Here is a 13,805-nt window from a genome sequence, read left to right on the forward strand (position 1 = left end):
TATTGTTTAGTTGATTCAGGTGCATCTGTGAATGTAATGCCATTATCTGCTGCTAAGATAATAAATGTAAAATGGGAAAAAATCGATGCATAAATCATTCAGTTGGACAAATCTCTTGTCTAAGCCATTGGTGAACTCAAGAATGTTATTAAGTTCACCAATGTATAAATATTGTAATTATGGACATCCCTAAAGCTTATGGCATACTCTTGAGTAGAGATTGGTCTAGTAAATCACAAGGGTATTTTGCTATGGATTGGTCACATTTATGGCTTCCATATAAGGGTAGAAAGAATCAGATTCAAGTGGAAAGTGAATCATACATAAAATACACTGTGACAACACTTGAAGGCCATAATGAGCATGTTTCCTTTGCTGATTTAATATTTGGAATTTGTTTATTGGAAACCCACCATGGGCGTTATCAAGACCAACCATCACTAGTTCCACCAGATACACAGTTGGATCTCCTTCCTTGTTCTCCAGCTGATGTAAATGAATCTTGTAATATAGATGTACATAGTAATAGTAGTATAGGAAGCAACTTAGTAGCTAATAATATTTGTACTTTATACTTTGATGGTTCAAAGATGCAGGATGGTTGTGGAGTTGGTTGCGTACCTATAGACCCATGTAATAAGAAGCATATCATTTCATGTCATTTGGAGTTCGAGTGTGAAAATAATACTGCCAAATATGAATCGCTCGTACTTGGACTAAAGAAGGCCATCAATATGAAGATAATTTCACTCAAGGTAATTGGTGACTTAGAAGTGGCACTTGTAAGGTTCATGATACTATCCATTGTGTTTCATCAAATATTAAAAAATACCAGTAGGAGGTATGGAAATTAATTAATTATTTTAAAGCTTTTAATATTATTTATGTTCCTAGGCTTAGAATTGTTGCAGCATATGCATTAGCAAATGCAAATGCTAGGATGTCGCCATTGTGTTGACAATGCTGGAAATTCATCAACCAAGGGGGTCTCCCCGATGTGAAGTCCCAATTAGACCTTAGACCATTTGGAGTAGAGCTCCATCCAGAGTGTCGACCCGATTGCCATGTATTCTTATAGATTTTCCTTGGCTTTAGTTGTCATCAAGAGAGAGAAGTGTGTATATGCCTTTGCTAAAAGCAAGTAAGTGTTCCTGGTGAATGTTCGGTTGCAAGTGTAGCAAGGTTCTTCTACTGTAGAGGGAGGATAAATGAGCCTCTTAAAAGAGAGGTAATAGTACCACCCTAATAGAGGCAGACACAAGCGGAAAACACAATCGCATACCATCAAGAAGAATAGTCCACATAGATGTGGCTATTGTTACAACCATTACAACACATTTCAATGATATAAGAATTAAAATAACTGAAATAATTCAACTACTTTAGTACAGGTGAAAAAAAAAATTGAATCATAAACATTCACAGAACAATCTTACAAATATTCACAATCCATGCATGAAAACGTGTTGGCCGTTGAGCTTCAAGTATTAAGTAAAAGTCCCAAGATACATGTATACAACGAGCATCACTAGCTCCAATAGTGGAGCAGTGGATCCACGACTTGCTCCCCAAAAGTACTGACTATGTCTCTCTGATGCCTTATGGGAGAAGCCAAGGTGGAAAAGTCCTTTGCTTGTACAATGAGGGTGTATATATATATATCAAATGAGGTGACCATTCACCTCCCTTGTGACTCTTGGACTACCCTCGTGACTATTTGACTTCCCCATGACCCTTTGACTTCCTACATGACTTTTTACATTACATGGATGACTCTTAACTTCCACTTTTACAATACATTTTCTAATGTTGAATTACATATTACACAAATGATGTGGCACATGATGGCTCATGACACGACATGACATGACAATCTCAAGTCACGTTTTACTGTTGCTTTCTTTGTGTCTTCTTGTAGAGATGGTACATATTCTTCTTCTTCCTCCTCCTTATGACTTGAAGATAAGGAGTCTTCAATGTGGTTTTGCGCATGGTGGTTTTCTACCCATGGCATTTTGTAGATCCGGTCAAGGGAAGTACGGTTATGTTCTAATCCAGGGTTAATGGATTAGGGTTTATGAATGCTTCAGAATTTATATATATGTATTGTAACAATGAACATAATGAAAAATCAATCTGGTAGTCCTGTTTTTGGGATCCAAGGGGAAATCTCTATGTATTTTTTTTGTGTGTTTTTTGCCATTGTATATTTTCTGTTTTTTTTTTAAGAATTAGTTTGCAGGTAATTTATGTATAGGGTTAAAACCTACATTTGGTATCAAATTTGTTTAAGCTTCGAGGGGACGCCTTTGCTACTAATGTGTTTTGCTCGGGCCTTTAGTAGACCCTGCTAAGTGGGAGATCTACGGGATCGATTCTTGCGATGAAAGAAGATGGCGAGCAGTGGAAAGACAAAGATCGAGAAATTTAATGGTCAGAGTTTTGAGTTGTGGAAATTCAATATGGAGGATCTCCCCATGGATAAAGATCAGTGGATCATGGTAGATCCAAGTACTTAACCAACGACAATGTCAACAGAAGACTAGGTGAAGTTGGTCGGAAGGAAAAGAGCACAATACAGTTATGTATCTCAGATTCAATATTGTTGAAAGTATCAGGGGAAGCTATGTCGACTGCTTTGTGGAAAAAGTTAGTGATTTTGAACCAATCTAAGTCTATGGTGAAAAAATTGTTCCTATGGAAAAATATGTATAACCTGAAGATGAATGATGGAGGTTCGGTGACAGAATATGAACGAAGTTAATAATGTGGTAAGAAAATTTTTATCTGTTGATATTAAAATTTTAGATGAAGATAAGTGCATCAATTTGTTGAGTTCTCTACCAGATTCGTGGGATAGTCTAGTTGTTGCACTTGGTAGCAATACAACTACCTGGAAGTTTGATAAAATAGTCTCATCCTTATTGTTGGAGAAAATGAGATGGAAAAATATGGAGGGCTAGAATGGAGATTCCTTGTCTGTACAAGGACAGTCCCAAACAAAAACAAAGTTAAGTCCTCAAGTGGAAGATCTAAATGTAGCATGAGATCTAAATCTCTAGGAAAGCCTGTAAAGGTGTGTTGGAAATGCGGAAAGGAAGGGTACATCAAAAAGGACTGTAGATCTAAAGCCCCTGAGAAAGGAAAGAGATATGATGATACTCCTCCTTTAGAGGAAAAAACTACCTCAGTTGAAGGTGGGGATGTATACTTGGCTTCTTCTTCAAGTACACATGTAGATCACGAGGCATGGTTGATTGACTCAGGCGCATCCTTTCACTTCACTCCCCATAGGGAGTGGTTTTGCAAGTATAAGATATGTGATGGTGGTGATGTATTCTTATGGGATGACAAGAAGGTTAGAATTTCCGGACATGGAAAAGTCAAGCTGAAGTTACAAGGTGGAAGGATTAGAACACTTCCTGGTGTTCTGCATATTCCTGCATTGGCCAGAAATCTGATTTTTGTAAGCAAGATGGATGATGCAGGTGTAAAAACAGTGTTGGATAAAGATACCTGTAAGATGGTTCAGGGAGCACTGGTATTGATGCGGGGAGTTCGAATTGGAACTCTGTACAAGCTTCTGGGTAGTATTGTTATTGATGGGTTCAAAAGTTTTGTGGTTTCTGAAAGTGGAGTAGAAAATCTATTGGTCTCTGGAGAATGGCATTAAAGGCTTGGATATATTAGAGAGAAGGGCCTTAGAATACTTCATGGTAATGGTATGGTAGAAGGTACGTCTAATTTTTCTCTGGATTTCAATTTTTTTGAACATTGTGTATATGGGAAGCAGAATCAAGTGAGTTTCCCCTTTGGTGCTAAGAGGGCGAAAGAGATATTAGAGCTTGTGCATAATGATGTGTTTGGACTTGTGTCAGTTTTATCACTGGGTAAGTCTATGTACTATGTATCATTTATATATGATTTCTCAAGGAATACATGGATATATTTCCTCAGGAAGAAATCTGAAGTCTTTGACAGGTTTAAAGAATTTAAGGCTTTGGTGGAAAAACAGATAGAGAAAAAGATAAAGGTGTTGATGACAGATAATGGTGGAGAGTTCTACAAGAAGGAATGTGAAGAGTTCTGTAATAAGTGTGGTATAGCACGTCAGAAGACTACTCCATACACACCTCAACAAAATGAAGTTGCAGAAAGAATGAACATGACATTGATGGAAAAGGTAAGAAGTATTCTCAGTGGTGCCAGGTTAAACCAAGAATTATGGGTAGAGGCAATGGAGACTGCATGTTACCTAGTTAATAGATCACCTTCATCAGCGTTGGAAGATAAGACTCCACATGAGGCATGCACTAGTAAGAAACCATCTCTTTCACATCTGAGGGTATTTGGTTGTGATGCATATGTACATGTTCCAAATGAGAAAAGAACCAAGTTGGATAGTAAGTCTGAAAGGTACATGTTTATTGGGTATAATGATTGTTTAAAAAGTTATACGATTTGGAACCCAAAAACAAGGAAGGTTGTGTACAATTGAGATGTGGTGTTTAGAGAGGTGAAAGATGTTATTAAACATGATGTCCTACCAAAGGAACCCGAGAAGGTAGAGTTTGAGCCAAAGGAGGAAAAATCAGACTCTACAGTAGAAAATGAATCAGAAGATGAAGAGCCACAAACTCCAGCTGTGAGAAGATCAGTTCGAGAAAGAAGGCAACCATAAAGGTATAGTCATTAGATTCATCAGGGAGTGTTAATTTTATGGTATGTTCTATGCTTAGAGCAGTTTACTTATCTTTCTTATTATTATCCACAGATTAGCAATCACATGTACATAAGTAAAGTGCAGATAGAACATTAAACGATCAATAGAAAACAAGCCAAGACAAGAGACACAAGATGTGGCGGCTAGCCAGGGACAAACCCCAATATGGGGAAACCCTTTGATCAAATCTTCTTTTATCTTCAATAATTCAACAAAAAGAAATAGTACATAAATCTGATTTACATCAGCAGCAGCAAACCCTAGATCAACGGCATTAGAATCATCGGCATCATCAGCATACCGGCATCATTGGCATCACCGAAATCATCAGCTTCACTGGCATCATCAGCTTCATCGACATCATCAGCGTCACCGACATCATCATCATCAACATCAGCGGCATCAGTATCATCGGCATCAGCCGACATCACTGGCTTCATCGGCATCATCGGCTTCACCGGCATCAGCGGCATCAGTGACATCAGCGGCTTCACCGGCATCATCAGCATCATTGGCATCATCGGCATCATCGGCTTCACCGGCATCATCGGCATCACCAACATCATCGGCTTCACCGACATCATTAGCATCACCAACATCATCGGCATCATCGGCTTCACCAGCATCATCGACTTCACCTTAGGATCTCTCCTCCTACTAAAACCCAAAGAAAAGTAGAGAGAGGAAAAGATCCAAGTGTGTGTAGAAATGACTTGAAGTCCTCTTCTATTTATACTAAAACATAGAGGTTGAATGGACATGACTGTTGGGCTTCTGAGCCTACATAAGTTGCTAGTTGACTTAACAATTTTTCCATAACATAAATAAATTCATAACTTCATAAATACTTATCGGAATCGGATGATCTTTAGATCAATCCTACACCTCTCGAAAATAGGAATCTAATAAAAATATTATCATCCATGAATAATATGACCCACGTGAAGTTTGGCCCTAGTTGCCAATTTTAATAGGGAGGCAGTAGATTCAGAGGATGGAAAACTCTAGAAAGAGGCCATGGTTGATGAAATGGCTTGGTGAGCTCATAGGTGAGTTACCTTCATTCAATTGAGGGGTAATATTCCCTACACCCTTAGATCTGAACTTCCCAATGAAGTGATCTTTAAGTAGGCCATCAGAAACTTCCGCTGCACCATTTTGATAATATTCTTTGCTTCCACTTCACCCTCAGTGAATTTGAACCCATTGATCCTTTTGTCTTGTCCCAACTGTTGTCGGTGATTGCTCTTTCACTCTTGCTTGGGCATTGTCTTCACCTCAGCTCTGATACCATGTTAATTTTATGGTATGTTCTATGCTTAGAGCAGTTTACTTATCTTTCTTATTATTATCCATAGATTAGCAATCACATGTACATAAGTAAAGTGCAGATAGAACATTAAACGATCAACAGAAAACAAGCCAAGAAAAGAGACACAAGATGTGGTGGCTAGCCAGGGACAAACCCCAATATGGGGAAACCCTTTCATCAAATCTTCTTTTATCTTCAATAATTCAGCAGAGAGAAATAGTACATAAATTTGATTTACATCAGCAACAACAAACCCTAGATCAGTGGCATCAGCATCATCGGCATCACCGGCATCATCGGCTTCACCGGCATCATCGGCATCACCGACATCATCGGCTTCACCAAAATCATCATCATCGGCATCACCGACATCATCGGCTTCACTGGCATCATTGGCTTCACCGGCATCATCGACATCACCGACATCATTAGCATCATTGGCATCATCGGCTTCACCAGCATCATCTGCTTCACTGGCATCATCAAATTCATCTGAATCATTGGCAGCACCGGCATCATCATCATTAGCATCAGCGACATCAGTATTATCGGCATCAACCGGCATCATCGGCATCACCAGTATCATCGGCATCACCGGCTTCATCGACATCATCGGAATCACTAGTAGCATCGACTTCACCAGCATCATCGGCATCACCAACATCATCAGCATCATCGGCTTCACCGGCATCATCAGCATCACCGGCTTCACCGGCATCATCAGCATCACCGACTTCACCGGCATCATCAGCATCACCGACATCATTGGCATCATCAGCTTCATCGGCATCATCGGCATCACCAGCATCACATCGGCTTCATCGGCATCATCGGCTTCACCTTAGTATCTCTCCTCCTTTTAAAACCCAAAGACAAGTAGAGAGAGGAAGAGATCCAATTGTGTGTAGAAATGACTTGAAGTCCTCTTCTATTTATACTAAAATGTAGAGGTTGAATAGACATGACTGTTGGGCTTCTGAGCCTACATAAGTTGCTGGTCGACTTAACAATTTGTCCATAACATAAATAAATTCATAACTTCATAAATACTTATCGGAATCGAATGATCTTTAGATCAATCCTACACCTCTCGACAAGAGGAATCTAATAAAAATACTATCAGCCATGAATAAGATGACCCACATGAATTTTGGCCCTAGTTGCCAGTTTTAACAGGGAGACAGTAGATTCAGAGGATGGAAAACTCTAGAAAGAGGCCATGGTTGACGAAATGGAATCTTTGGATAATAATGAGGCTTGGGATCTAGTGGAGAAATATAAAGCTCGGTTGGTAGCAAAAGGTTATTCCCAGGTGTTGGGAATTGATATTGGCGATATCTCCAGTTTCCAAGGCAGCTTCCATCAGATTACTTTTGTCTGTTGCTACTGCTTTTTATTTTAAGGTAGAAAATATGGATGTGAAGACAACATTTCTTCACGGGAATCTAGAAGAAGAGATCTACATGAAGCAAGTTGAAGGCTTTGCTATGAAGGGAAAGAAAGAATTGGTATGCAGGTTAAAATAGTCTTTGTATGGGTTAAAACAATCACCAAGGATGTGGTATCAGAAATTCGATACATATATACGGGGACTTGGCTTCACTAGAAGCAAAGTGGATCACTGTGTGTATTTTAAATTAATTGGTGACCATGTTATTTATCTGGTCTTGTATGTGGATGATATGTTGTTGATTGGAAATGATAAGGAAATTATCTAGGATTTGAAGACCCAATTGTCTTCCAAATTCGGCATGAAGGATCTTAGTGCTGCAAACTATATTTTTGGCATGGAAACTAAACGAGATTGGGAAAAAATGGAAGATCTGGTTAAACCAGAGGAGGTATGTCGAGAAAATATTTTAGAGGTTTAATATGTAGGACAGTAAACCAATGAAGGTTCCTATTCCTATAGGTGTAAAGTTATCTGCTAAACAATGTCCCAAGACAAAAGAAGAGGAAGAAGACATGTTCCATAAGCAAGTGCAGTCGGTAGCCTGATGTATGTAATGGTTTGTACTAGATTAGACATTGCACATGCAGTGGGAGTATGGATCCGATTTATGTCAAAACCAGGGAAGGAGCATTGGACAACAGTGAAGCAGGATTTTAGACTAGGCTGGAGATCTGGATAAGAAAATATCTACAAGTGGGTATGTGTTCAATCTATTTGGAGGTGCAGCCAGTTGGATGAGCAAGAGACAGTATGTAGTGGCACTTTCAACTACAGAGGAAAAATACATGGCAACCACTCATGAAAGCATGGAAGTAGTTTGGTTGTAGGTATTGTGTTCAAGTATGGGGTTAGTACATCAAGCTATAAGGATAGACTGTGACAGCCAAAGTACAATTTTCTTGGCAAAGAACTCTGCTTATCATTCAAAGATAAAGCACATTGATGTTCAATATCACTTTGTGAGGGATATGGTTGAGGAAAAAAAGGTGTTGCTAGTAAAGGTGGATACTTTGAGGAATGTTGCAGATGCATTAATGAAGTTTGTGACCACTAACAAGTTTTCTTGGTATAGAGAAATAATGGGTTTGTGCAGGGCTGGACTAATGACTAAGCTCTCCTGTGACCCCTTGTGTGGAAAAGAAAACAACAAGTGGGAGAATGTTGGGTGTGCGTTATATTCTTTCCACGACTAGTCGCACAAGCGGGGAGGCAGAAGCATCTCCTGTTCATTGCGTTGGGCGTAGTAGGGGGGTCATGGGGGGGGCACAACTCCCCCTGTCGTGGGGTTTCAGGGGGCTGGCCTCCCTGCACAGGGTCTAGGGCAGCGACTCGGGAATTTTTTTTTTAGGACCCTATATTAGGTGGGAGGACCTATCTATGGTTTTGTGCAGGTGTTTTGCATATGGTTTTGGGCATGATGGTTTTTTGCCCATGGTATTTTTTAGATCCGGTCAAGGGAAGTACGATTATGTTCTAATCCAGGGTTAATGGATTGGGGTTTATGAATGCTTCGGAATTTATATATATGTATTGTAACAATGAAGGAACATAATGAAAAATCAATCTAGTAGTCCTGTTTTTGGGATCCAAGGGAAAATCTCTATGTATTTTTTTTTGTGTTTTTTGCCATTGTATATTTTCTGTTTTTTTTTTTTAAGAATTAGTTTGCAGGTAATTTATGTATGTTGGACACCTAATCCTAAAGGGTTAGTGTGGAAGCCGAAAAGACTAAGCAGTCCAAGAGACCTTGGGATCTGAAACCCAAGAGTCACAACATTGTATTATAAATGTACATCTTCTGTTAATAAAAAATGTACTGAATGTTTTATCTTTCATATCTTTTGTGCTGTCCATGTATGTTTAACATGGTATCAGAGCGGGCGAATTCTGGCCCTGCTCATATTTGAGCCACTTGTTTTGTGGTCTCTACCTACATGTCAGTTCTGTCTTTCTACTAATCAGAGTTATCAGAATTGCCACCTTATTGAGCTTTGTATTCCTCATTCTGCACCATATTCTTTCCTACGCTCTGTGCACTCTCTATAACCGTTTTCTGCCATATTCTATTTATATTCCCTGCGCTATGCTCCATACAAACCTGACATTTGAACGCTGGTCCGACATTATTCTCCTGCTCTTCTGTTGCGCTGTTTGACCACCTGTTTGAATGCGTTGAGTGCCTGCCATTACCTGCGGTCTGCTACAATCCCATGTGGAGTATGAGGATTGTCCTGAGAATTATGAGGTTGCCCGTTACCTTTCAGAAATGAATCGCTGGAACGTTCTGTTACTCACGACAGTAGAAAGGCGTGATTCGATTCATAGTATGCTATTCGATTTATGGTGTATATGAATGGTGTGATTCGGTTCATAGTGTAAATATTCGATGCATAGTATGTGATTCACTGTGCGTTGAAATCCATGTTCGTGGGTTGATATAAAAGGTCTCCATGTATTAATTATTGGAATGAAGAATTGAACTTCTGCTGATCCTAAAACGTTTGAGAAGCTGTTAAAATTGCATTGAAAGTTATGTAACGTTTGCTCTGAAGCTTGTTCCATTGACATATGTCATGAACCATTGTTGAAACGGTCATCATTGCCTCAAAAGTCATCATCACCTCGTTCGCCTTCTCTGCCATTGCATAGAAAGTAAAAATAGTAGCAAAGGTCTAGCGGGAGAGAATCCCATCGGCCTTCACGGATTTTGCTTCATCCCACATTGCATCAAACATCTTGTTATTGCCAAGAACATCGACAAGCAGATTCCAGGCATAAGGGTTGTGCTTGCCCCCAAGCAGATTAACAGACTAGTGGAAAAACTTGAGGGACGCTTCACCTGCCTTGTATGAGTTCTTCAGCACTGATCCAATCGTAACAATATAGATTAAAAAAAATGACATGGTAGGACCTCAGCAAAAATAGTGTGCGGTCCAAAATCCATGTGGTACAGCGATAGCATAAGGTCGTCAGTTCCACTCTCGGCAAAGGATTCGATAGCCTCTTCCAGCAATTGTATTTTCTCTCTAGAGCGCTGAACCAGGTCATTCTGGAAGGTAAGAATTTCTGGAGCAGCTTTCTCATTTCTCCAGGCCCGTTTTAGAAGCTCGACGTCCGTAGCAGCCCCGGATACGTCTGCGGTGTCTTCTTGCGTCCAAATGCTTGAGAGGAGTTATTAGCTGGCCCCGGGGGAAGAGGTTGTGCCTTCCCCGTTCTCCATTACTGTGCGGCCGTCTGTATCAATTCGAGCTACGCTGGTGCTGTAAACTCTCATTCCTCTACTCAATCAATCAGGTGTTTACAGTTGTGGTTTGAAAAAGGTACGAATGGCAAGGGTTTATGGTTTGTAACGCGAACGATGGACAGTTAACAGAATTGTCGAATGGTAATTCAGATGGTTGGAGAAAGTACAGAAGTTGTTGGTGCTGGAGTTGGAGGTGGTAGCAGCAGCAACAAGATGCCGACTCTTGAGGTATATGGAACGAATTTGACAAAACTGGCAGAGGAAGGCAAGCTTGATCCAGTAGTTGGATGGCAGTCACAAATAGAACGTGTTACTCAAATACTGGGACGCCGTACAAAAAATAATCCTTGTCTTATTGGTGAGCCTGGTGTAGGAAAAACAGCTATTGCTGAGGGACTTGCGCAGTGAATAGCTTCTGGAGATGTTCCAAAGACAATCAAGGGTAAAAAGGTCATCACTTTAGATATGGGTTTACTTGTTGCTGGTACCAAGTATCGTGGAGAGTTTGAAGAAAGATTGAAGAAATTGATCAAACAGAGTGATGAGATTATACTCTTCATAGACGAAGTTCATACTTTGATTGGAGCAGGTGCAGCAGAAGGTGCAATTGATGCAGCCAATATTCTGAAACCATCTCTTGCACGAGGTGAACTTCAGTGTATTGGAGCCACCACCTTGGATGAATACAGGAAACACATTGAGAAGGACCCAGCACTAGAGAGGAGATTCCAACCAGTACAAGTGCCAGAGCCAACTATTGATGAAACGATACAGATACTGAAAGGTTTACGTGAGCGATATGAGATTCATCACAAGCTTCGTTATACTGATGAGTCTTTGGTGGCTACTGCAAATTTGTCGTATCAATATATCAGTGATCATTTCCTTCCTGACAAAGCAATTGATCTGATTGATGAGGCTGGTTCTCGAGTGAGATTGAGGCATGCACAGCTTCCTGAGGAGGCCAGAGAGCTTGAAAAACAACTTAGACAAATAACAAAAGAAAAGAATGAAGTTGTTCGAAGCCAGGACTTTAAAAAGGCTGGAGAGCTACGTGACCGGGAGATGGAGTTGAAGGCACATATTGTTGCTATAACAGAGAAGGGTAAAGAAAAATCAAAAGCTGAGAGTGAGGCAAATGATGAGGGTCCAACAGTGACAGAGGCAGACATTGAACATATTGTATCTTCATGGACAGGTATTCCTATTGAAAAGGTATCAACTGATGAGTCTGACAGACTTTTGAAGATGGAGGAAACTCTTCATCACCGTGTCATAGGGCAAGATGAAGCTGTAAAAGCAATCAGTCGAGCTATTCGTCGAGCACGAGTTGGTTTGAAAAATCCCAACAGGCCAATTGCGAGTTTTATTTTCTCAGGTCCAACTGGTTGTGGCAAATCAGAGCTTGCGAAGGCACTAGCAGCTTATTATTTTGGTTCAGAGGAGGCAATGATACGGTTGGATATGAGTGAATTTATGGAGAGGCATACTGTCTCAAAATTGATTGGTTCACCCCCAGGATATGTTGGTTACAGTGAACGAGGAAAGCTGACTGAAGCTGTGAGAAGGCGACCCTATACAGTGGTCCTTTTTGATGAAATTGAAAAGGCTCATCCAGACGTCTTCAATATGATGCTTCAAATTCTTGAAGATGGAAGACTGACAGATAGTAGAGGACGGACTGTGGACTTTAAGAATACCCTTTTGATCATGACTTCTAATGTTGGGAGTAGCGTGATTGAGAACGGAGGCCGTGGAATTGGTTTCCAGCTTGATTACGATGAGAAAGACAGCAGCTACACAAGGATCAAAAGTCTTGTCAATGAAGAGCTGAAGCAATATTTTCGACCTGAGTTCCTGAATCGACTAGATGAGATGATTGTGTTTAGACAGCTCACAAAGACAGAGGTGAAGGAAATGACCAGAATTGAAGATGCATTAAAGTTACTGAATATCCTAATTCATTCCACTGTTGATGGGATGGTAAAAGTCAACATAGAAACTCTTTTTGACATTCAAACTTATTTGCAAAATGCACAAAAAAAAATCGATTTTTTGCAGCTTGAATCACAGCTACAGCAAGAAGAGCTACATCAAAATAGACACCATTCTAAACCTGTTTTTTTTCAGAACATTAAGACAACCACCCATCAGCAGCATGTTAATAATGTTACAATTCATTCAAATAAAGCAGCAGTTGTACATGCAGATGCAGAAACTCAATCTGCACTTCCCAAGCCCATCATCAGACCTTGGGAACAACTTGTCCACAACAAGCACAGAACTGGTCTTGGATATGACAAGGACTTGTCCTTTCATATTCCAGACTATGCCAAGCCCATTCAGTTTCAGAGTGTTGGATTCATTGATGACAATTCACCTGCTTCTCATGACAGTTCAGCTTCAGCTGTTCCAGATTCTGCCCCTCTTCCACAACAGCAGCAGCAACAACAACAACAACAACAACAACAGATCATAAAATGCCAACACTGTGACCGAGTTGGCCATTTGAAAGATCACTGTTTTGATCTTCATCCATGTAAGCACTGTCATAAAACCAGTCATTCCTCACACAGATGCTTCAGAAACAAAGGTCCTGCAAGAACAAAGATTCATCTTGGATGGATCGCTTCTTGGCAATGGGCATCAACAGCCAAGAAGATATTCCAAACACATGTCAGAACTTGTTCCAGAGTATTGAACAGTCTTGCAGTTGAGTTTTCTCCATCTTCTCACCTTGTATCTGACAGGGGGGGAAATGATGGTCATCTACAAGCTTCATCAAGTGAGCCTGAGCCACAACCTGCCACATCAGTTTCAGAGTTGTAGCCAGAGACAAAGATGCCCGTGAACAGATTGAGAACACTTCCTCTTGCAGAAGACACCAGCTTCTTGCGAGTTTTGGAAGAGTTCCAGGAATTGCATTAAGCATTCCAGAGTTGTTGGTTATCCTTAAACCATCACAGAGTTGTTGGTTATCCTTAAACCATCACAGAGTTGTTGGTTATCCTTAAACCATCACAGGTTGAGACTTCCCCTTTCAGGTTGAAGTTTTACCTTTTATGCGGGGTGA

General features: G+C 40.3%; 2 pseudogenes; both read left to right on the forward strand.

The window, feature by feature from the left end:
* Positions 1–11,182: 11,182 nt before the first annotated feature.
* LOC149164265 (chaperone protein ClpC1, chloroplastic pseudogene) lies at positions 11,183–11,807 on the forward strand (annotated as a pseudogene).
* Positions 11,808–11,823: 16 nt separating this feature from the next.
* The window catches only part of LOC149164266 (chaperone protein ClpC1, chloroplastic pseudogene), a 48,586-nt pseudogene continuing 46,604 nt past the window's right edge, over positions 11,824–13,805 (forward strand).

The sequence above is a fragment of the Pinus tabuliformis genome, chromosome 5_1 (genome assembly GCF_031772625.1).
Source record: "Pinus tabuliformis cultivar Carrire ecotype Pingquan chromosome 5_1, CPIR1, whole genome shotgun sequence".
NCBI lineage: Eukaryota > Viridiplantae > Streptophyta > Pinopsida > Pinales > Pinaceae > Pinus > Pinus tabuliformis.